The 23,300-nt window shown below is 52.5% G+C and overlaps 3 non-coding genes and 1 pseudogene across 3 annotated transcripts; 2 read left to right on the forward strand and 2 right to left on the reverse strand.

Moving 5' to 3' along the window:
• Nucleotides 1-23,300, forward strand: part of LOC120381497 — a 265,866-nt pseudogene that overhangs the window by 191,006 nt on the left and 51,560 nt on the right.
• TRNAV-AAC lies at nt 6,423-6,495 on the reverse strand. Its single transcript has one exon. It is a non-coding gene; the product is annotated as a tRNA-Val (tRNA).
• Nucleotides 10,940-11,021, reverse strand: TRNAS-AGA. Its single transcript has one exon. It is a non-coding gene; the product is annotated as a tRNA-Ser (tRNA).
• TRNAC-GCA lies at nt 12,829-12,900 on the forward strand. The gene has a single exon. It is a non-coding gene; the product is annotated as a tRNA-Cys (tRNA).

Consider the following 23,300-nt stretch of genomic DNA (forward strand, 5'->3'; position numbering starts at 1 on the left):
AGTGCCCCCCCCGGGTCTCTCACTCCCCGGGGGCTCCGTGGGAGGCTGGACACCCGGGATGCAGGACGGCAGGAATGGGGGTGACAGGCCTCCTGTTCCTCAGTCTCACGGCGGGACCGAGGGGGCTCGTCGCTCTCCGGCTCGGGGCGCTGGGAAGACCCGACCGTGGAGGGCCGTCGCTGGGGGCCCACGCAGCCGCTGAGCACGTCCTTATATCACTTCTGTGGGGGGAAAAGTGGTGAGGAGATGGAACGCTGAGGGCTGGTTTTGGCGGGAAAAATCGGTTTGGACTGGTTTGAGCCTGTGTCCTGATGGTAAACAAGTCCCCTCTCAGAGATGGAGTCAAGGGGTCAATAGTTCATATGCTCCATATTGGATCTTATTTTAAAGCCAGTGATTTACTTCATAAACATCTTATTAACCAACTAATTAAACATATTAAACAATTTATACTTCTTACACCTAACAATGAGATAAAAAAAAACAACAACACAGACAAACCTTATCGGTAACAGCTAATGTCCTAACTGGGAAATCAGCAGCGGTTTGTAGCGGGGGGAAGCGCACAGACTGAATGTGGATGACCCGACCCCAGCCCCCAGCCCCACATAGCAGTGGGGCTTGGCACTCTCTGTGCATTGGTGTGGTGGCTGAGTGGTTCACCAAGCAGTGACAACCCAAGGAGGTTCCCTGAGTCAGTCTCACTCCTGAGGAGATTCTGCACCAAAAAAATTCTGTGCACAATATTTTAAAATTCTGCAAATTTTATTAGTCAATAAATAAATGTGGAGGCTCCAGCATTGCAGTGGGGAGCACAGGCTGCTGGATGCACGGAGGTGGGAGATCACCCTGCAGCCCCCACTCTCCTCCAGTGAAACAGACTTGGTGGTGGGGCTGCACCTCTCTGCTGCCTACTTCAGGAGCCCCAAAAAGACTCCCCAGAACTGCTCATGAGGGGCACATGTGCCTTCCCTTTGCTTCCCCATCAGGAAGTCAGAAAGCCTGAGCAGCTGGCCCCGGGTGATTTGAAAGGGCCTGGGGGCTCCTGCCACCACTACCGGCAGCACAGCGGGACTAAAGTGGATTCCTGCCCACCCTCTCTCCGCACGGCGCACCACTCCCAGAAGCATCTGGCACATCCCTGCAGCCCCCGTGGGGTGTGTCTCTCGCATGCTGCCCCCACCCCAAGTGCCAACTCTGCCATTGGAACTGCGGCAATGGGAGCTGCAGGGATGGTGCCAGCGGGCAGTGGTGCCAGGAGACCCACGCCCCCCGGGCCTCCTCCATGTAGGAGTTGCTGCCAGATGGGGGTGTGGGTCACTTTTGGGAGCTGCCCAAGATAGGTGCCACACCCCTACCCTCTGCCACAGCCCCGATCCCACACCCCCACACCCAAACTCCTCCCAGAGCCCACCACTGCCCCCAACTTCCTGCCCCAGCCCAGAGCCCACATCCAAACTCCCTCCCAGGGTCCACCCCGCCTCCCTGCACCCCAACCCCCTGCCCATCCCAGAGCCTGCACCTCATGTACCCAAACTCCCCCCCAGCGCTTTGAGGGGGGGCGAGGAAGGACGGGCAGGACTTGGACCAGTTCTGGGCATCACCAAAAGTTATATAAACCTGGTGATGCTGAGCTGGAGCCCTAGTCACTGCACATCTCTCTCCTTACAGTGGGGGACTCCGTGGGGCAGGGCGCTGCTGGGGGTTTATTCCTTCCTTTAATGGCTGTGGAAGGGGGAACAGGGAGAGAATTTGCTCCTCTGTTCTCTGCGGAACACGTGCAGGCAGCGGGATTATCTCCAGGGCTGTAACAAAACACAAGCTAGCAGAGGGGGGGAAGGGATTTCCTGCAGGATGGATTCCCAGTGCAGCTCCCAAGCTGTGCCCTGGCGAGCTGTGCCCAGGGGATTTAGATGCTTTATGTAAGGGGACTGTTGCCCCCTTACTAACATTCAGTGGGGTGTTTGGTTGCTAGCTCCCAGCACTAAAAAGGGAGGGGTCGATGGGAAATCAGGAGCCTGAGACTGACAGTCCCCAGGAACAATGTGGAGAGGCCAATGCTCCAGGTCAGCCTGATTGACAGGGCGGGCAGGCTATTCAAGGAGTCAGGAGGCCAGGGGGGTCCCGTCCTCCCTGTGAGCTGGAATTGTCTGAGTCACATGGAGTGGGGCCGAGCTAAGGAGAGAGCAGGGGACCCAAGCTGAGCTGATGGTAGCAGAGCTGCAGCCCCAAAGCCAGAGCACAGCCCAGAGAGAGCAGCCCTGCCCTGGGAGCAGAGCTGTAACAACTGGAGCCAGAGAGGCCAGACAAGCAGCCCAGGGAGCTGAAGGCAGAGCAGCAGCAGCAGCCGTGCTGAGGCAGAGTGGAGCTGGAGCAGTCCGGAGCTGGGTGCGGTGAGCAGCTGGGGAGAGCGAGGGGAACCCTGGGCAGTGGGCCCAGCACAGGGAGACGCCTCAGCCAAGAGGCCCTGCAGGCCAGACTTGGAGGGATCGTAACCTGACAGGGCAGGGGTGATGCTGGGGAGAAGGGTCCTGCCACCCAGAGCCTGAGTGTGTGGCCACCGCCAGAGCAAGTGTCCAACCTGCAGCGTCCCTGCAGCACAGCCAGGGCCTGAGGAGGCGGCCTGGGACCTACAAGGAACAGACTGTGAAGTGCCCTGATGTCCAGAGACACTTTTTGTGATGGTCCCCGCCTCAGAGCGGGGTGATGTGTTTTCCTTTAACCTTTCCCATTTTTTCTTATTTTTTAAATTTTATTGTTAATTAAATAACTTGTATTTGCTTTAAATTGTATGATGTGATCAGTGGGTCAGGGAGGTGCGCAGTGCAAAGAGAGGGACACCCTAGCCCCTGTCCTGGGTGACCACAGCAGGGTTGGGGGGTTCAGCCCCCCAGGAATCCTGGGCCCAGCCTTGTTGGGGTTACGAGGACTCTGCCAGACAGGAGAGTGGCAGGGGAGTCCTCAAGGGCAGGGAGGCCTCTGGGTAAAGGAAGTGGGAGTGAGGACTCAGATCCTTTTGCCAGCCCACTTCACCGGGGTAGTGCAGAAGCCAGGGAAGTTCCCCACAATAGCAGGACCATTCCCCCACTTACATCTAGATACAGTACCAGGCCCGTAGGAGGATTTCCGCTTCTGAGTCATAGAAGCAGAAATTGACTTTTCCTTTCCAGATTTAGCTAATGTTCAGAAAGAGAATCTAGCACCAGCCTTCCAGATCTGAACACCTCAAAATTCAGGAGTTCAAATATGCTGACCCACTGTCATTTGCTGTAGAAAAAGTAGGATAAAATTGAGCAAGAAATGCTTCCCAGGGGTTATTAGGACTGGAATTGTTATTTTCAACAGCCATTGCCATTTTTTCTAGTTTTGTTTGTTTGAAAGGAAGACAGAGATATTGCACTGGCAAATTCCCTATAGAAATGAAGAATAATAAAGGCACCTCAACTTTTCGTCAACTGGAGGACAGTCTTATAATATGCATCCAGGTATCCTCCAATCACACAAGCTGAAAATTGTTCCATTTTACTGCAGTTCTGTAACCATATGAGAACCAATCCTGTCTGTGTTCTGTGCACATCCAAAATTCCTGCTGAATGACCCATCCTGGGAGCGAGTTACCAGTGACCCAGGGCTGGGATGGAAGGAGGGTGCAGGTGGGGGGGAGCACCCAGGCCTGGGGTGGCAGGGGCTGTGTGGGTTCGGGAGCATTGGTGGGGAAGGGAGAGCCCCGATCTGGGGCAGCACAGGATGTGGGGGGGAGCCCAGGGCGGGCATGGCAGGGGGTGTGGGTTGGGGGGGGACGAGCCCAGGGGTGGGGGGGCAGGGGGATGCAGGTGTGGGGAGGCCCAGAGCTGCGGCGGCAGCGGGTGCAGGTTGGGGGGAGCCCAGGGCTCGGGCAGCAGGAGGGTGTGATGGGGAGCCCAGGGCTGGGATGGGGACAGCCAAAAATTTTTTTTGCTTAGGGCGGCAAAAAACCTAGAGCCGACCCTGCTTCCACGCACTGTGAAGTAGGTAGGAGCGGATCATTATTATCCCTACTTGAAAGAGGGAGAAGCTGAGGCTGAGAAAGGAGAATTGAGTTGTCTGAGGTCACACAGCCAGTCAGTGGCAGAGTTGGGAATAGGACCCAAGAGCCCTGATTTTCAAACCAACCCTCGGATCTTGAATTTCAGACACTGAATGACCTGAATAAAGTGCTCTCAGATGAGCTCCAGACCAACAACAGTGACAGTAATTATTCAGGAAGTATTTGAGGAGAACTGCAAGGTTAGAGAGAATCATGAACTGCTCAGAGACAATTAATGCAGAGAAGCAGCAAAATTCATCAAACATAGAACTGGTTCTGACTTATTTCCTTGGTCTTGAAAGAGAACAACAAGGACCTGAGTCTCCTCCCTGTCAATAACCCCCTGCTGAGCCAATCAGGGTAGAGACTGAGGACGGGAGGCTGAGGGTTCTCACCAGAGATCCCAAAGGATGGCCCAGGTCATTGGTGGGGATCACTGGCCGAGCTCTATTTCAGCCCCACATTTTTGGGTGGACCTCCCACAGTGGGAGCTGCAGAGCCCTCCTCTGTGTCTCTCTCTCTCTCTCTCTCTCTCTCTCTCTCTCTCCTGCTTTTGGGAGGGGAACAGGAGAAAGGACAAAAGAAGCAAAAGACAAAGAGAAAGGAGGGAGGGATGGAGGAAAAGCGGAAACAAAAAGGACAAACCCCAATGTCCCCAGTGATTCTAAGGGACAGAATCCCAGGTGCGCAATAAACTTCTGCCTCCTTAAGCTCGAGTTTTCCATGCCCAGAATTCAACTGTCACCAGATGGATCAGACTGAACAGGTTTCAAACCTCCAGGAGGCTCTTACCTTCTAAACAGGGACGGCTGTTTTCTAGTAAAATCACTACAAGGGAAGGAGAAAACTCGAAAGAGGTTCCTCCTGGCGCTCACGTCCGTGAACCCGAATACTCTCTCAGTCCTCAAAGAGAGACCTGGAGAAGGAGACTTGCTGAAGCAAAGCCACAGGGGTCTCTGAGGTTTCCCTAGCCCCTCGCCCCTGTCCTGCCTGGCTGATGTCAGCATCTCTCTGTGAGGTCACCACCTCCCCACCACCTTGGACCAATAGTCTGAGGTCCTGCAAAAGGCCTTTGTGATGTCACTGCCACACCCCTCCCTTGCTGGTCTAATGTCCTGCCCCTGGCCAGGCACTTTGCAGGTTTGAGCTACTCCCTGGGGATCACCCCACTCAAGGAGCGTTCGTTCTAGGCAGCAAGTCGGCTAGACAGGAAAACATCAGACGCTGCTCCCAATGCTACATTCGGTTTTTCAGAAATTAGTCAACTTTATGGCCAGAAGAGACCATTAGAGCATCTAATCTGACCCCCTGCATATCACAGGCCTCCTGTATGACACAATAGTGAGTTTATTACGCAGGGTCCACCCCTCCCTCACTGTGAATAGTACATGAACCAGCCTTGTAATGGAGCTAAGATTTCCCAAGAACTTCAAGCAAAATACACCAGTTTCATAAAACAGATTTATTAACTACAGAAAGATGGAGTTTTAAGGATTATAAGTGGTAGGCATAAAAGATCAAAGTAAGTTACCATGGAAATTAAAGATAAATTCACTATCTAAACTTTACACCTTATTACGCTAGGCCGTAGTTTGGTTATGCCACAGGAAGGCTTAATGCTCAAGCTGCAGTGCATGCTGGGCAGGCTTAAGGCCGGGCTCCCCATGGCAGGAGAGAAGAAGAAGACTTTGCTCACAGCCAGTGCCCTGCCCCCACTCCCAAGTCATTAATGGCTCCCCCAGATCAGCCAGAATGGAGCAGCGGTTTTCACTCCATCAAGTCCACTTATGGCTTACAGGCAACTCCCAGACCCACCATGTCGGCCAGAAAGGAGCCCACTCAGCCTCGCGATTGCTGCTTTTCCTTCCCCCCAGAACCCCGCTTCTCCTGGGCTGCAAGGAGCCACCCCTGGGATGCCAACAGGCAGGCACAGGGTTCTGCCTCCCAGCAGCCAACCGCACCTCCCCCGGCTTTGCAGAACGAATGGTGATGCTCTACTGACCCCACTTAGCCGCAATGATGTGCTTACTTTCTGCCCTGCCTTCCTCAGCTCGACTTTCCTCTTTTGCCCCATTCCTGCCTCACTTCCTCCTTTGGCAAGTCACGCAGAGGAGGCCAGCAGGAAGAGCCGGCCTCCACTGGCCAACCTCCAACAGCAGAGGAGGCCAAGCCACAAGCCTCCAAAAGGTGACACACCGCAGTCCTCTAGGTTCTCCAGCCTGACGCCAAGGTGCTTTCTCCACTGCTGTCAGCACCCTCTGTCATGCGGGGGTTGGAGTTATCCCAGGGACAGGCCAATAGGAGAAGGAGGAGGCCTTCCTGAACAGCAAGGGGATCTGGCAAAAGGAAGCCAGCATGTTTCTGCCTGGTTTTGAACCAGGGACATTTTGCATGTTAGGCAAATGTGATAACCACTACACTACAGAAACTCCATCTGCTTGGCTGTTGCTCACCCTGGCACAGACCGATGGACAAACCTGGAGAAAGTGGTGACAGTCCTTCAATAGGTCAGCTGGCAGAGCAGAGGACTGGAGCCGGCGCTCAGGAAGTCGTCCTTACGTCGCCCTTGTGACTCCAGCTTGAGGGAGAGCTTCTTTTTCTTCCCCTTGCTGACAAAGAGCAAGAGAAGAATGAAAGGTCAGGGGGGCCAACTCGGTGCAGAAGCCCATGCTGTCTTTTCCTGCTGCATAGCCTGAAATGAGGGACTCGTGGCAGTTAAAGGCACTGCTGCACTTTCAGAAAACATCCCACCCGTGCACAAAGGGGGATAGACGAGCGTGTTAGTCTAGCACGCTCCCAACTGAACTACTTCAGCAGCTGCTCAGTTTCTTTTTGGCCTCCTGCTTTTCTGTCTGGGATGTTGTTGTCAGCTGTGGCACAGAAAAAGGACGTCATTGCGAGCGGCCCATGCAGACAAGATTCACTTTTGCCTTCCTTGCTCGGCTTTACTTGCTTCCTCGCCCTATTCCTGCCTTAGTTCCTGGGTTACCTGAAGGCAACGGGGAGCCAGCAGTACCAGGAGGAAGTTGGGCAGCTAGACCCTGGTGGCAAAAGTCCTGCCGCCACTTGCCACCCCACTCTCTTCTCCCAGCGTCACATATTGGCCACCAGGGACTTGGGGCCCAGCAGCGCAATGGAAGGCAGTGGACAGAGCCACCCTCGCCTTGAAGCTCCAGCTCATTAAACCACATCTTCAGTCACTGATGGCCAATGAGAGACCGACACCGCTTGCTATTTTAGCACTTGGAAATGCCATTGGTCAGTCATTGGATCTCTGTAATGCTGTTACAGAACAAATGAACATAGAATCTCAGTGTGACATTCTATACCTTTCGGGGAGCGGCTGTAACCCCCATAATCATCGTGATCTTACATATAGAGCATGACTTGTAAGGTATCAGGGAAAGGATATGATCGGCTGAAAGTCACTTCTCTACCCATAGATGTAGACCACTCATGCATATGAAGTCATGAGAATTGTGCAGTGTGGTTGTCACTGTGCTGCAAGGTGGGGGAGTCAGCCAAATATTAGCTCCCTAGTGGCAACAGCAAGGAAAATAACCAACACCCGGACAGGGTGTCAAACAACCCATCGACAGCCATTGTCCAGCAAGGGAGCTACAATGCAATGACTCACCTGCATGAGGACACCCCAGGGGAATTGCTCAGACTTGCTTGGAGAGACGCAGTGATGCTCACCTGACTCTGATTGGGGGGGCAAAGCCATGAGGGAAGAAAGGACATGATAAAAGGAGAGACATTTGCTAGGCTTTATCTCTCTCTGTCACCTACATCTACAGACACCCCCACACCAAGCAACTGAAGCGCTGATGAAAGGGGAGAGCCTGGCTGAAAAGCCACCAGCCAGCCTGTGGTGAGAAGCATCTGAGTTTGCAAGGGTACTGAAAGGGTTAAGATCAGCTTTGAAATGCCATTGGCCAATCTTTGGATCTCTTTAATGCTGTGCTTCAGTTCATGGGGGAAAGGCGAGAGAAGCGACCTTTGAACAAAGGGCCTGGGGTTAACATCCTAACGCTGTCTGTCTCCGACTGTAACACTATTTAATACCGGCCCACCCTGTGCTGGTGAGTGCTCCATTTCTAGATGTTAGTACATTTCACTTACTGTCAAAATAAAAAAGTTTCTATATGCTTAAAGAAAATGCATTTGTTTTATTTGCTTATATATGGCATGAATAAATACAGGTTTACAGAACCTAGCCTGCAAATTTATCATCTTATATGACAGAGAAAATCATGCATCGAAATTGTGCGTCAAAATCATGAGCTGAGCTACAAATGCAATAAAAATAAGATATTCAAAATTTTAACATATGGGGGGGGGGCACCGAAGACATGTCTTGCCTGGGAGAGGCACTTGGTCTAGGGGAGGCCCTGTCAGGGAGAACAGGAGTTAGTCTCACACGCCTATTTCCAGGCTGTAATCTGTGGGCTGGAACAGGCCCTGGATTGAGGGGGTGGCTGCAGGGTTTGCAGCGCTCTGATGTCTCAGACAATGTGTCTCTCCCAAAGCCTCAGATCTGTGTCCCCCGAAGGCTCCTGCGCTGCCTCCGCTCCTCTCACAGTCTACAGCAAGGAGCAGCAGCAAGGGTCAGGGATGAGCCATAGGGCACTAGGTGGGTGGCCAAGGCTTCAGGAGCCCAGAGCGTTTGCCTGTCTGGGCATTTTGGCTGAGACCTCAGGGACACATTGGGAGGCAGAATCCCAGGCATCTTATGAAAGGAGCATAAGGATGTAAGGACATACGACGGCCAGACTGGGTCCATCTAGCCCAGTATCCTGTCTTCCCATAGCGGCCAAAGCCAGGTGCCCCAGAGGGAATGAACAGAACAGGGAATCACCAAGTGATCCATCCCGTCGCCTATTCCCAGCTCCTGGCCAACAGAGACAAGGGACACCATCCCTGCCCATCCTGGCTCAGAGCATGTCCTCCATGAAGCGATTTAGCTCTTTTTTTAAAACCCTGTTATAGTCTTGGCCTTCACAACCTCCTCTGGCAAGGAGTTCCGCAGGTTGACTGTGTTGTGTGAAAAAATACTTCCTTTTGTTTGTTTTAAATGGGCTGCCTATTAATTTCATTTGGTGACCCCTAGTTCTTGTGTTATGAGAAGGAATAAGTAACACTCCTTATTTACTTTCCCCACACCAGTCATGATTTTATAGCCCTCTAGCATATTTCCCCCTAGTCAGCTTTTCTCCCAGCTGAAAAGTCCCAGTCTTGTTATTCTCTCCTCATATGGCAGACACTCCATACCCGTTTCTGAACCTTTTCCAATTCCAATACATCTTTTTTAAGATGGAGCGACCATATCTGCACGCAGTATTCAAGATATGGGTGTACCATGGATTTATACAGTGGCAATAAGATTTTCTCTCTTATTCTCTATCCCTTTCTTAATGATTCCCAACATTCTGTTCGCTTTTTGCCTGCCATTGCCCATTGAGTGGATGTTTGCAGAGAACTATCCACAGTGACTCCAAGATCTCTCACTTGAGTTGGAACAGCTATTTTACATCCCATCGTTTTCTACGTGTAGTTGTATTATGTTTGCCAATGTGCATCACTTTGCACTGATCAACATTGAATTTCATCTGCCGTTTTGTTGCCCTTTCACCCAGTTTTGTGAAATCTCTTTTAGCTCCTCCCAGTCTGCTTTGGACTTAACTATCCTCTGTAGTTTTGGATCATCCGCACATTTTGTCACCTCGCTGTTCAGCAGATCGTTTATGAAGATGTTGACTAGTCCCAGTACAGGACCACTAGTTACCTGTTTCCATCCTGAAAACTGTCCATTTATTCCTACCCTTTGTTTCCTGGCTTTTAACCAGTTATTGATCCACGTGAGGACCTTCCGGAGGTGAACGTAAGCTGGTACATTCCGGTATGAGGTCCTGGCAAGAGCGGGTACGCTGTGCCAGCCCGGCCCGGCTTCACCAAGCTGGGGATGTCAGGGGCCCAGGGCTCCTGCAGCCTCCCAAGCCCCTGGCGGAGCCCCGGGAGCAAATCACTGCCCTGGAACGCTGCTCTCTCCGCTACGAACACAGAGCAGGGGCGGGAGCTTCCGTACAGTGGGGGGGTCACTATTGTCTGAACTGTGGCACTCCCATGAAAACCCTTCCCTAAGGACCCACACTCACACCGCCTCTCCCCCCGAGGCCACACCCACAGAATTCCTCTCCCCCCCCACAAGACTCCCCCTTTCCCCACTCCATCCTTTGTCCTAACAGCCAGTTAAGAGTGGTGGGGCCACGGCCCTCTAAACCCCCTGTTCCAGCACCCCTGACACAGAGCTCAGCAGCAGCAGTGTGTGTGTGCGTGTGACAGAGGCTGCTGTGCTGAGCTGAGCCAGTGAGGGAAGCGGGGACTGATGTTGGGGCTGCCCCCTCCCCCTGCCTCAGGACTGGTTGCTTGCAGCAGCTGTCTGAACATAGAGACAGTGTGCCGACACACTCCCTCTTCCCACACACACACTCCCTCTCCCCACACACACACAGACTCTATCCCGCCACGCACACTGCAGTTGAAAAGCAGCTGGCAATCTAGTAAGATCTAGTAAGATGCCCATGAGATAGAGAAACCTGCATCATGTGATGCTGTACCAGCCCATGAGGCATTGCAAACCCTTCCCAAAGCACCCTGCAGCCAGTTGCACAGCTACCCACAGTGCACTGCTCTCTGGGGCCATTCAAGATTCTAGCGTGGATGTGCTCTGGTGACAAAAGGGGCATAGTGTGGACATGCAACAGGTGATTAATTAAAACACTTTAAAGCCGCATTACCCAACAGTGTAGACACAGCTTGAGAGTGAGACAAGACCCAGCTCCTTTGAAACTAAAGAACCACAACTTTCTCCGTAGTTGGCAGGATTCGAACCTACGCAGGGAGACCCCAATGGATTTCTAGTCCATCGCCTTAACCACTCAGCCACAACTACTTGGTTGAGATGTGTCTCTCACTGCACTCTAGTTCTGTTCTCACTGAGTGATCAATTCCAGTTGTTTCCTCAGACCAGCTTCCACAACACACACACTGCTGTGCCATTGTGTAAGTGTGTCCACGGCTGAACTGCAAGAATTCCTGCTCATTTCCCTTCTGGCTGGAGCATGAGGAGAGTGTGTTTGTGGTCAATGACGTTGCTGTAGATTGTTGCCCATTTCCTGCCTTGATCATTCAGACAGTCCCTTTCCTGCCATATCCCCAGCACAGCAGTGATTGCAATAACAGGGGGCAGGTTTTCTCTGGGGCACTCAGATTTGTCAGGGGGTTGGTGGCTCCTTTCTTTCCTTACCCTGGAGTAAACTCAGCTTTTAATTCCATCCTTGGTGTTTCAAGGAATAACAACAGACGACCGAGGAAAGAGGTGGACAAGTGGGTCTCAGGGGAGGGGCAGAGAGGTGGGGGCGATGGGCAGGGCGGGTGTCACTGGAGGGGCAGAGAGGTGGGGCGGTGGGCAGGGCGGGTCTCAGGAGGGGCAGAGAGATGGGGGCGGGGGGCAGGGCAGGTCTCAGGGGAGGGGAAGAGAGGTGGGGCGGGGGCAGGGCGGGTCTCAGGAGGGGCAGAGAGGTGGGGGCGGGGGCAGGGCGGGTCTCAGGGAGGGGCAGAGAGGTGGGGGCAGGGGCAGGGCGGGTCTCAGGGAGGGGCAGAGTGGTGGGGGCGATGGGCAGGAGGGTCTCAGGGGAGGGGCAGAGAGGTGGGGGCGGTGGGCAGGGCGGGTCTCAGGGGAGGGGCAGAGAGGTGGGGGCGGTGGGCAGGGCGGGTCTCAGGGGAGGGGCAGAGAGGTGGGGGCGGTGGGCAGGGCGGGTCTCAGGGGAGGGGCAGGGAGGTGGGGGCGGTGGGCAGGGAGGGTCTCAGGGGAGGGGCAGAGAGGTGGGGGCAGCAGGCAGGCCTTGGGGTAGGGGGTGGAGAGACACAAGGAGGCCTTCAGGGAGGAGGGGAGGGAGCGAACGGTGGACCAGCAGGCCTCAGCCACAGTGGAAGAGCGGGGCTGGGAAGTGGCCAATGGGAGGGAGGGCAGAGCACAGGTGGGGCCTCGGAGGGAGGCGAACGAGTCAAGGGGGTGGAGTGGGCAGGGCCGCCCAGAGGATTCAGGGGGCCTGGGGCAAAACAATTTTGGGGGCCCCTTCCATAAAAAAAAAGTTGCAATACTCTAGAATCCTGTATTCTCGTGGGGGCCCTGCAGGGCCTGGGGCAAATTGCCCCACCTGCCCCCCCCTGGGTGGCCCTGCCCTCAGCCTCTCCTCGTAAGTCCCCTGCCCCCTAATCATTTTTGTTGCCCTCCCCTAGACTCTCTCCAATTTGTTTCTGTAGTGGGGGGGGCCTCACCAGTGCCGAATAGAAGGGAATAATCACTTCCCTCGATCTGCCGGCAATGCTCCTACTGACCCAGCCAATATGACCAGGTACCCATATTGAATGCAGACCCAGCAATATTTGATAAATTGGTTACTGTCCATTCAGGAGGTTATTTCCCAGCTATTCATAAATAATGAAGATGCTCTAAGCGGAGGGGAGAGAGCTGTCCCGTCCATGTAGTTAATCCATCTCCCCGAGAGGTGGTAGCTATGTCACTGGGGGAAGCTATGGGGGTGGGTGTGCAAGCTGTGGTGTTTACATGGATATATAAGTTTAATCAAACCCCATTTTTAAAAGCACTGTGGTCTGGGAACAGAACAGGAGATCCCTGAGGCAGGGCCTGTCCTTCAAAATCTTTAAGATCTCTGACTTACCTACACAGCAGTCATGGGGGTATAGCTCAGTGGTAGAGTGTTTGACTGCAGTTCAAATGGTCCTTGGTTCAAATGCAAGTGCCCCCTTACAAACCTCTTCCTTCAACGAAAATAATGTCATTTCCATTATGTTCAGGAGTTCCACTGAATAGGGATCCCTGAAATGAATAGAAACACTCAATGTTTCCCTGTGCAAATGCATAAAAACCTAGCAAACGTGCCTTCACTGAAATCAGTTCCAATCCTCTAAAGGATTAAAGAATCCTTATTGAGGTTGCAGGAAAAAAAATCCCCATGTGTAGAAAGAATAGTAAATATGGCAGGCGACAAGCTTGGCTTAACAGTGAAATCCTTGCTGATCTTAAACACAAAAAAGAAGCTTACAAGAAGTGGAAGACTGGACAAATGACCAGGGAGGAGTATAAAAATATTGCTCAGGCATGAAGGAGTGAAATCAGGAAGGCCAAATCACACTTGGAGTTCCATCTAGCAAGAGATGTTAAGAGTAACAAGAAGGGTTTCTTCAGGTATGTTAGCAACATGAAGAAAGTCAAGGAATGAGGGAGGTAACTTAGTGGACAGAGGATGTGGAAAAAACTAATGTACTCAATGCTTTTTTTTGCCTCTGTCTTCATAAACAAGGTCAGCTCCCAGATTGCTGCACTGGGCAGCACAGCATGGGGAGAAGGTGACCAGCCCTCTGTGGAGAAAGAAGTGGTTCAGGACTGTTTAGAAAAACTGGACGAGCACAAGTTCATGGGGCCGGATGCGCTGCATCTGAGGGTGCTAAAGGAGTTGGCGGATGTGATTGTAGAGCCATTGGCCATTATCTTTGAAAACTCATGGCGATCGGGGGAGGTCCTGGATGACTGGAAAAAGGCTACTGTAGTGCCCATCTTTAAAAAAGGGAAGAAGGAGGATCCGGGGAACTACAGGTCAGTCAGTCTCACCTCAGTCCCTGGAAAAATCATGGAACAGGTCCTCAAGGAATCAATTCTGAACCACTTAAAGGAGGGTAAAGTGATAAGGAACAGTCAGCATGGATTAACCAAGGGCAATTCATGCATGACTAACCTAATTGCCTTCTATGAGGAGATAACTGGGTCTGTGGATGAGGGGAAAGCAGTGGATGTGTTATCCCTTGACTTTAGTAAAGCTTTTGATACAGTCTCCCACAGTATTCTTGCAAGCAAGTTAAAGAAGTATGGGCTGGATGAATGGACTATAAGGTGGATAGAAACATGGCTAGATCGTCGGGCTCAATGGGTAGTGATCAACAGCTCCATGTCTAGTTGGCAGCCAATTTCAAGTGGAGTGCCCCAAGGGTCGGTCCTGGGGCCGGTTTTGTTCAATATCTTCATTAATGATTAGGAGGATGGCGTGGACTGCACCCTCAGCAAGTTTGCAGATGACACTAAATTGGGAGGAGTGATAGATACGCTGGAGGGTAGGGATAGGATACAGAGGGACCTAGACAAATTAGAGGACTGGGCCAAAAGAAACCTGATGAGGTTCAACAAGGACAAATGCAGAGTCCTGCACTTAGGACAGAAGAATCCCATTCACTGCTACAGACTAGGGACCGAATGGCTGGGCAGCAGTTCTGCAGAAAAGGACCAAGAGGTTACAGTGGACGAGAAGCTGAATATGAGTCAACAGTGTGCCCTTGTTGCCAAGAAGGCTAAAGGCATTTTGGGCTGTATAATTAGGGGCATTGTCGGCAGATCGAGGGATGTGATCATTCCCCTCTATTAGACATTGGTGAAGCCTCATCTGGAGTACTGTGTCCAGTTTTGGGCCCCACACTACAAGAAGGATGTGGAAAAAGTGGAAAGAGTCCAGCAGAGGGCAACAAAAAATGATTAGGGGGTTGAAGCACATGACTTATGAGGGGAGGCTGAGGGAACTGGGCTTGTTTAGTCTGCAGAAGAGAAGACTGAGGGGGGATTTGATAGCTGCTTTCAACTACTTGACAGGGAGTTCCAAAGAGGATGGATCTAGACGGTTCTCAGTGGTAGAAGATGACAGAACAAGGAGTAATGGTCTCAAGTTGCAGTGGGGGAGGTTTAGGTTGGATATTAGGAAATCTTTTTCATTCAGAGAGTGGTGAAGAACTGGAATGGGTTACCTAGGGAGGTGGTGGAATCTCCTTCCTTAGAGGTTTTTAAGCTCAGGCTTGACAAAGCCCTGGTTGGTATGATATAGTTGGGGATTGGTCCTGCTTTGAGCAGTAGATTGGAGTAGATGACCTCTTGAAGTCCCTTCCAACCCTGATATTCTATGATTCTATGATTAGATGCTCTAATGGTCTCTTCTGGCCATAATTTCTGAAAAACCTGAGTGTAGCATTGGGAGCAGCGTCTGATGTTTCCCTGTCTAGCCGGCTTGCTGCCTAGAACGAACGCTCCTTGAGTGGGGTGATCCACAGGGAGTAGCTCAAACCTCCAAAGTCCCTGGCCAGGGGCAGGACATTGGCACAGCAAGGGAGGGGTGTGGCAGTGACATCACAAAGGCCTTTTGCAGGACCTCAGACTATTGGTCCAAGGTGGTGGGGAGGTGGTGACCTCACAGAGAGATGCTGACATCAGCCAGGCAGGACTGGGGCGAGGGGCCAGGGAAACCTCAGAGACCCCTGTGGCTTTGCTCCAGCAAGTCTCCTTCTACAGGTCTCTCTTTGAGGAATGAGAGAGTATTCGGGTTCACGGACGTGAGCGCCAGGAGGAACCTCTTTCGAGTTTTCTCCTTCCCTTTCAGTGATTTTACTAGAAAACAGCCGTCCCTGTTTAGAAGGTAAGAGCCTCCTCGAGGTTTGAAACCTGTTCAGTCTGATCCATCTGTTGACAGTTGAATTCTAGGCATGGAAAACACGAGCTTAAGGAGGCAGAATTTTATTGCGCACCTGGGATTTTGTCCCTTAGAATCACTGGGGACATTGGAGTTTGTCCTTTTTGTTTTACCTTTTCCTCCATCCCTCCTTCCTTTCTCTTTATCTCTTGCTTCTTTTGTCCTTTCTCCTGTTCCCCTCCCAACACCAGGAAGGTGTGTATGTGTGTGTGTGTGTGTGTTGCGGGGGAGTGCTCTGCAGCTCCCACTGTGGGAGGTCCACCCAAAAATGTGGGGCTGAAATAATGCTCGGGCAGTGATCCCCACCAGTGACCTGGGCCATCCTTTGGGCTCTCTGGTGAGAACCCTCAGCCTCCCGCCCTCAGTCTCTACCCTGATTGGCTGAGCAGGGGGTTATTGACAGGGAGGAGACTCAGGTCCTTGTTCTCTTTTAAGACCAAGGAAATAAGTCAGAACCAGTTCTGTGTTTGATGGATTTTGCTGCTTCTCTGCATTAATGGTCTCTGAGCAGTTCATGATTCTCTCTAACATTGCAGTTCTCCTCAAATACTTGCTGAATAATTCCTGTGCACTGTTGTTGGTCTGGAGCTCATCTGAGAGCACTTTATTCAGGTCATTCGATGTCTGAAATTCAAGATCCGATGGTTAGTTTGAAAATCAGGGCTCTTGGGTCCTATTCCCAACTCTGCCCCTGACTGGCTGTGTGACCTCAGACAAGTCAATTCTCCTTTCTCAGCCTTAGCTTCTCCCTGTTTCAAGTAGGGCTAATAATGATCCGCTCCTACCTACCTCAACACACTCACTCTTCCCCAACACACACACTGTCTCTCCCCACACACACACAGTCTCCACACTGCAGTTGAAAAGCAGCTGGCAATCTAGTAGGATGCCCCTGGAACAACGGGATCGAGAAACCTGCATGCCTGAAAGTGCAGCCATAAAGACACCACACACCAGCCTTGCCTAGCAGGGGCAACGGCGGGGGGCGAAGCGACATCATCTGAGCTCCCTGCATCCAGGTCACTTTCCTCAGCCGGGCTGCGTCAGGGGAGGGCAGAGAGCAGCAGCTTCTGATGCTCCCCTCACAGCCCAGCCCAGGTGGGGAAAGTGGCCAGGACGCAGGGAGCACATAGTGTTGATCCTCGCTCCCCCCACCCTCTGTGGGGCCACGGAGGAGCACTGGGGCAGGGGAGAGCAGTGAGCACCTTTGCACGGCCACAAGGTGCCCTTTGACCCCCTGGAGCCCTGGGCGGCTGCCGGGGGCCCCACCCCTAAGGCCGACCAGGCTCCCCAGCACGAACAGCAGAGACACAGGGAGACTGGCCACCCATTGAGCAGAGGTAGCCTGGGCGGCTCGTAATGGAGGCTCGGGGGGGCTCAGCCTCCCCAAACCTTGCGTCGCCAAGGGGGCAGTGGGGCCCATGACTAGGGGCCCTGGCCAAATTGGGCCCCCCTGGGAAAGTCTCCCCCATGTCAGCCCCAGGGCTGGAGGAGCTCCCACTCCCTGCTACGGCCCGGGGGCTGCAGCAGGGCACAGAGCTTCTCTGGTCTCGGGGCCGCAGCGGGGCCGGGGTAAAGGAGTGACAGGGTGGGGCCAGTGGGGGAAGGGATGGAACAGAGGTGACAGTGGGCGGGGCTGTGGGTGGAAGGGGTGGACGGGGGCGGAGCCACACACAGAAGTGGGGGGGGGGGCAGGGTTCCGGTGCTGGGGCCCCCGCACTTGTTCTCCCTTTCCCTGGGCTTTGGCATCACTAGCCCCTGCTTAGCGAGTAGGGGTCAGTGGTCCCCAAAATGTGGGGCATGACTCCTAGGGGGACACAGAGGAAGATTGATGGGGGCACCTCAGGGCCTGAGCCAGCCCCCATGGAGGGAGCCCCACTCAGCCCCACTCTGCCCCAGCTCTTCCCCAGCCCCACCCTGAGCCTGGGCCCCTGGCTCCCAGCCCGGCCTCGACCCCCTTACCCCTGTCCGCACCCCCCTCCCCAGCAAGCACCCGCCCCACTCCCAGCCCGGTTCTCGACCGCGGCTTCCGAGGCCACAGCCATGGATACGAGGGTGCAGTGTGAAATGTTTGGGGACCACTGGGTTAGGGTGACGTCCTCAATCACTTCTCTGCAGTCCAATGAGAGCGATTCCTCACCCACCCACCCACCCCTCTGTCAGGACGGCCTAGGTACGTTCTGCTGCCCTTCGCTTGTACAGGAAGGAGAATAACATTTCATTGCACTCAATGCTAAAGTGATTTGCAACCCACCACCATCCCAAACTGGTCATTTTGGGGAAGCGGCCCCATCATGCTGCATAGCTAGGCAGAGTAGGGGTGTCTGTGCAAACATGGCCTGTTCCTGAAGTCTTCCCCCAGCTCCTCACTAGATGTGACGTGGGAGCTCATTCAGCCCTTGCTTACGCTTAGTATTTAAAAACTCCTTAGTGGCCCTATCTCTGCTGGCCTTAGATTTCTCCTCCTGTCCACTTTTTGATAGTTCAGATAAGGTGGCTGAGTGGTTAAGGTGATGGACTGTTAATCCATTGTGCTCTGTATGCATGGGTTCAAATCCCATCCTCGTTGGTTGTATTTAGTCTTCACCCTCCTTTATAGACAACCATCTCCCCCCTTGGTACAAGGACAGATCAAACAATGTTGCTTCTTGCAAACAAAAACCTTCTGAGCATCTCAGCTCCCGCCCCCGCTTCAAATAAAATGTCTAAATCCCATATTTCTAAAAAAATTCTCTAGTCCTGCATTTCTTAGTTTTTATCTCAAAGGGGAACAGCCTCATAATCTCCCACAAACACCCTGGGACCTCCCCAAATTATTAAAATACCCCCAACCTGAACAAGGCCACAACAGTGAACCAGAGCCAGTGTCTAGGCCAAGCTGTTCTGAAGGAGACAACTCAACCATTTTCTCTCTGCTTCCCTTGGCAAAGTCTGACTGAGAAAACAAAATTCCCCAAACTGAAAATTTTCTGCTGAAAAACCACTACTAGTCTGTTTGGGGACTTTGGTTTGAATGTACTATTATTATTCTCTTCTGACTTCTGAATCAGTTTTGTCATCCAGGTGTATTGCCAGTTGTTGAGTTGTGGGGGAGAGAGGCTAACTCATGATGTCTCTACCCCCCCTTTCATAGTTTCTTCCAACTTGCTAGGAAGTCCCTTTGCTAGGATGTGAGTCAAGCAGTGTCCATTGTCTCTGTGCTGTCTCAGAGAAGTCTGCATTGTACACGGTTCCTGGGATAGTCCTTAGGAGTGTGGATCCCTTTAATGGGCCAGCAGCGAGTCTGGCTCCTCCATTGTCACACCTGAAAGGCTGGTGGTGGGCATTTCCCAACCTCATCTCAAGTATCAGAGGGGTAGCCGTGTTAGTCTGGTTCTGTAGAAGCAGCAAAGAATCCTGTGGCACCTTATAGACTAACAGATGTTTTGCAGCATGAGCTTTCGTGGGTGAATACCCACTTCTTCGGATGCAAGCAGTGGAAATTTCCAGGGCAGGTGTGTATATATAAGCAAGCAAGAAGCAAGCTAGAGATAACGAGGTTAGATCAATCAGGAGGATGGGGCCCTGTTCCAGCAGCTGAGGTGTGAAAACCAAGGGAGGAGAAACTGGTTCTGTAATTGGCAAGCCATTCACAGTCTTTGTTTAGTCCTAAACTGATGGTGTTAAATTTGCAGATGAACTGGAGCTCAGCACTTTCTCTTTGGAGTCTGGTCCTAAAGTTTTTTTGCTGTAGGATGGCCACCTTAAAATCTGCTATTGTGTGGCCAGGGAGGTTGAAGTGTTCTCCTACAGGGTTTTGTATATTGCCATTCCTAATGTCTGATTTGTGTCCATTTATCCTTTTCCTTAGAGACTGTCCAGTTTGGCCGATGTACATAGCAGAGGGGCATTGCTGGCATATGATGGCATATATTACATTGGTGGACGTGCAGGTGAATGAACCGGTGATGGTGTGGCTGATCTGGTTAGGTCCTGTGATGGTGTTGCTGGTGTAGATATGTGGGCAGAGTTGGCATCGAGGTTTGTTGCATGGGTTGGTTCCTGAGCTAGAGTTACTATGGTGCGGTGTGCAGTTGCTGGTGAGAATATGCTTCAGGTTGACAGGTTGTCTGTGGGCGAGGACTGGCCTGCCACCCAAGGCCTGTGAAAGTGTGGGATCATTGTCCAGGATGGGTTGTAGATCCCTGATGATGCGTTGGAGGGGTTTGAGCTGGGGACTGTATGTGATGGCCAGTGGAGTCCTGTTGGTTTCTTTCTTGGGCTTGTCTTGCAGTAGGAGGCTTCTGGGTACACATCTGGCTCTGTTGATCTGTTTCCTTATTTCCTCATGTGGGTACTGTAGTCTTGAGAATGCTTGGTGGAGATTTTCTAAGTGTTGGTCTCTGTCTGCGGGGTTAGAGCAGATACGGTTGTACCTCAGTGCTTGGCTGTAGACAATGGATCTTGTGGTGTGCCTGGGATGGAAGCTGGAGGCATGAAGGTAGGCATAGCGGTCGGTAGGTTTTCGGTATAGGGTGGTGTTAATGTGACCACCACTTATTTGCACCGTGGTGTCTAGGAAGTGGACCTCCCGTGTAGATAGGTCCAGGCTGAGGTTGATGGAGGGGTGGAAGCTGTTGAAATCATGGTGGAATTTTTCCAGAGTCTCCTTCCCATGGGTCCAGATGATGAAGATGTCATCAATGTAGCGTAGGTAGAGAAGGGGCGTGAGTGGACGGGAGCTGAGGAAGCGTTGTTCCAGGTCGGCCATAAAAATATTGGCATATTGTGGGGCCATGCGGGTGCCCATAGCGGTGCCACTGATCTGGAGATATATATTGTCATTAAATTTGAAATAGTTGTGTGTGAGGATAAAGGCACAGAGCTCAGCAACCAGTTGTGCTGTGGCATCATCAGGATACTGTTCCTGACAGCTTGTATTCCATCAGTGTGTGGGATGTTTGTGTAGAGAGCCTCTACATCCATGGTGGCTAGGATGGTGTTTTCTGGAAGGTCACCAATGCATTGTAGTTTCCTCAGGAAATCAGTGGTGTCACGGAGATAGCTGGGAGTGCTGGTAACATAGGGTCTGAGTAGAGAGTCCACATATCCAGACAGTCCTTCAGTGAGCGTGCCAATGCCAGAGATGATGGGGCGTCCAAGATTTCCGGGTTTGTGGATCTTGGGTAGTAGATAGAATAACCCTGGTTGGGGTTCTAAGGGTATGTTGATTTGTTCCGGTGTTAGTGTAGGGAGTGTCCTGAGTAGATGGTGCAGTTTCTTAGTGTATTCCTCAGTGGGATCTGAGGAAGTAGCCTGTAAAATTTGGTATTGGAGAGTTGTCTGGCAGCCTCCTTTTGGTAGTCAGACCTGTTCATGATGACAACAGCACCTCCTTTATCAGCCTCTTTGATTATAATCAACCTACGCTACATTGATGACATCGTCATCATCTGGACCCATGGGAAGGAGACTCTGGAAAAATTGGGAAGGTTGGGGGAGAGGGAAGAAATGGCACCCATAGGGTGAACAGATCACAGCAGTAAAATAGGACCTGCCCCCTCCCCGCTCGACCCCATCCTCACACCCCTCGTCAACCCCTAGCTCCCGCTGGCCTGCTGCATCTCCTGCTAGTCAGTCCCCACCCACCACTTGCCTCCTTTCACCTCCTCCTCCCCGGCCAGAAACCCCATGCCCGCCCCTAGAGCCCCTGCTGGCTCACTGCTCACCTCTGTGCCCACCCGCCACTTGCCCACCCGCTCGCCTCCGACTCGCCTGCCCCCCAGGATAAAGCCTCATTCAAAGACCCAGGGGTCACCATATTACTGCACCCAGCAGTCACTCAATGCAGTTGTAGGTAAATCTCTGCATTATGCATTTTTGTATAACTTGTCTATGACTTTGTATTGAACCTTGGTAATATGTTATAGGGGCCCCTAAGGTAGTGTAATTAAGGTAATAGAAAAATGTCTTTTGCTAGAAGTAGAATAAGATCTTGCCCCCCACTTGGTAATCAGTTGCCCTGTGGAGTGAATGAGGTGGGACTGAGGAAGGCAGCACCTCCAGACAGCTGCAACCCTTGGAGAGGGGCTGGGAGCCCGACCAAGGCTGATCAGACTTTGCAAGTGGGCTGGCTAGAGAAGAGCCGACACACTGACGGCCTCGGGGGTTAGGAGCAAGCACCTTCCTGTGGGAACCCCCTCTGTGCAGCACTGGGACAACCCCCAGCCCCGAGAAAAGCAGCAAAAAGGACCAACAGACACTGTACCAGATTTTGAATCTGGGAGATTTGCCCCTCTCCATCCGCCGACTCGCAGCTGACCTCCTCACCCCAGTATGGACCCCAGGGTCACTATATTACTGCACACAGCAGTCAATCACTGCAGTACCAAACATTAAAATACTGAAAATGGCGCCCCCCCTCCATCCACCGACTCGCCGCTCGCCTCCTCACCCCGCCCCCAAGTATCAGTGGCAGCAGGTTTGTAGAAGTTTTGGTGGGGCCCAGACCACTCAGAGCCTGCCCCCGAACTCTTCCCCACACTTGCCTAAGGCTCTGCAAGGGAGTTTGAGTGGGGGAAGGAGGTCTGGGGTGCAGGCCCTGGATTGGGGCAGGGGATTGGGGTATAGGATGGTTGAGAGGTTGCGCTCTGGGATGGAGTCAGGTGCAGGCTCTAGAATGGAGTTTGGGTGCTGGATGCAGGCTCCGGGCAGGGGCACAGGGTGGGGGTGGCTCTAGGCACCAGTAAAGTAAGTAGGTGTCTGGAGCAGCCCATTTGCAGGGGCGGCAGCCGGCAGGGATCCAGCCTGGGAGCTGAGAACCAACAGGGAGCCCTGGGAGCTGTAGTTCCTTGGTTAGCTCCCTGCCTAGAGCCAGCCCTGGAGCAGGGAAAGAACCAAATTTCCCAGCATTCCCTTGGCTGCTATCAACAGGAAAGGGAGGGGGTGGGAGTATGGTAGCTGAAACCTCATGCTGCACCTCGCTGTGAATGGAGAGGGGGTGGCACTGTGAATGGGGAACAAATGTGCCCAAGGAGTAGGCGGCTTGGGCCCAGAAGCAGCAAAATTCATAAAACATAGAACTGGTTCTGACTTATTTACTTGGTCTTAAAAGAGAACAAGGACCTGAGTCTCCTCCCTGTCAATAACCCCCTGCTGAGCCAATCAGGGTAGAGACTGAGGACGGGAGGCTGAGGGTTCTCACCAGAGAGCCCAAAGGATGGCCCAGGTCACTGGTGGAGATCACTGCCCAAGCACTACTTCAGCCCCACATTTTGAGCACTCTCCCGCAACACACACACACACACACCCCTCTCCCAGTGTTGAGAGGGGAATAGGAGAAAGGACAAAAGGTGAAACAAAAAGGACAAACCCCAATGTCCCCAGTGATTCTAAGGGACAAAATCCCAGGTGCAGAATAAAATTCTGCCTCCTTAAGCTCATGTTTTCCATGCCTAGAATTCAACTGTCACCACATGGATCAGACTGAACAGGTTTCAAACCTCCAGGAGGCTCTTACCTTCTAAACAGGGACGGCTGTTTTCTAGTAAAATCACTGAAAGGGAAGGAGAAAACTCGAAAGAGGTTCCTCCTGGCGCTCACGTCCGTGAACCCGAATACTCTCTCAGTCCTCAAAGAGAGACCTGGAGAAGGAGACTTGCTGC

Source organism: Mauremys reevesii, linkage group 14, assembly GCF_016161935.1.
Source record: "Mauremys reevesii isolate NIE-2019 linkage group 14, ASM1616193v1, whole genome shotgun sequence".
Taxonomy (NCBI): domain Eukaryota; kingdom Metazoa; phylum Chordata; order Testudines; family Geoemydidae; genus Mauremys; species Mauremys reevesii.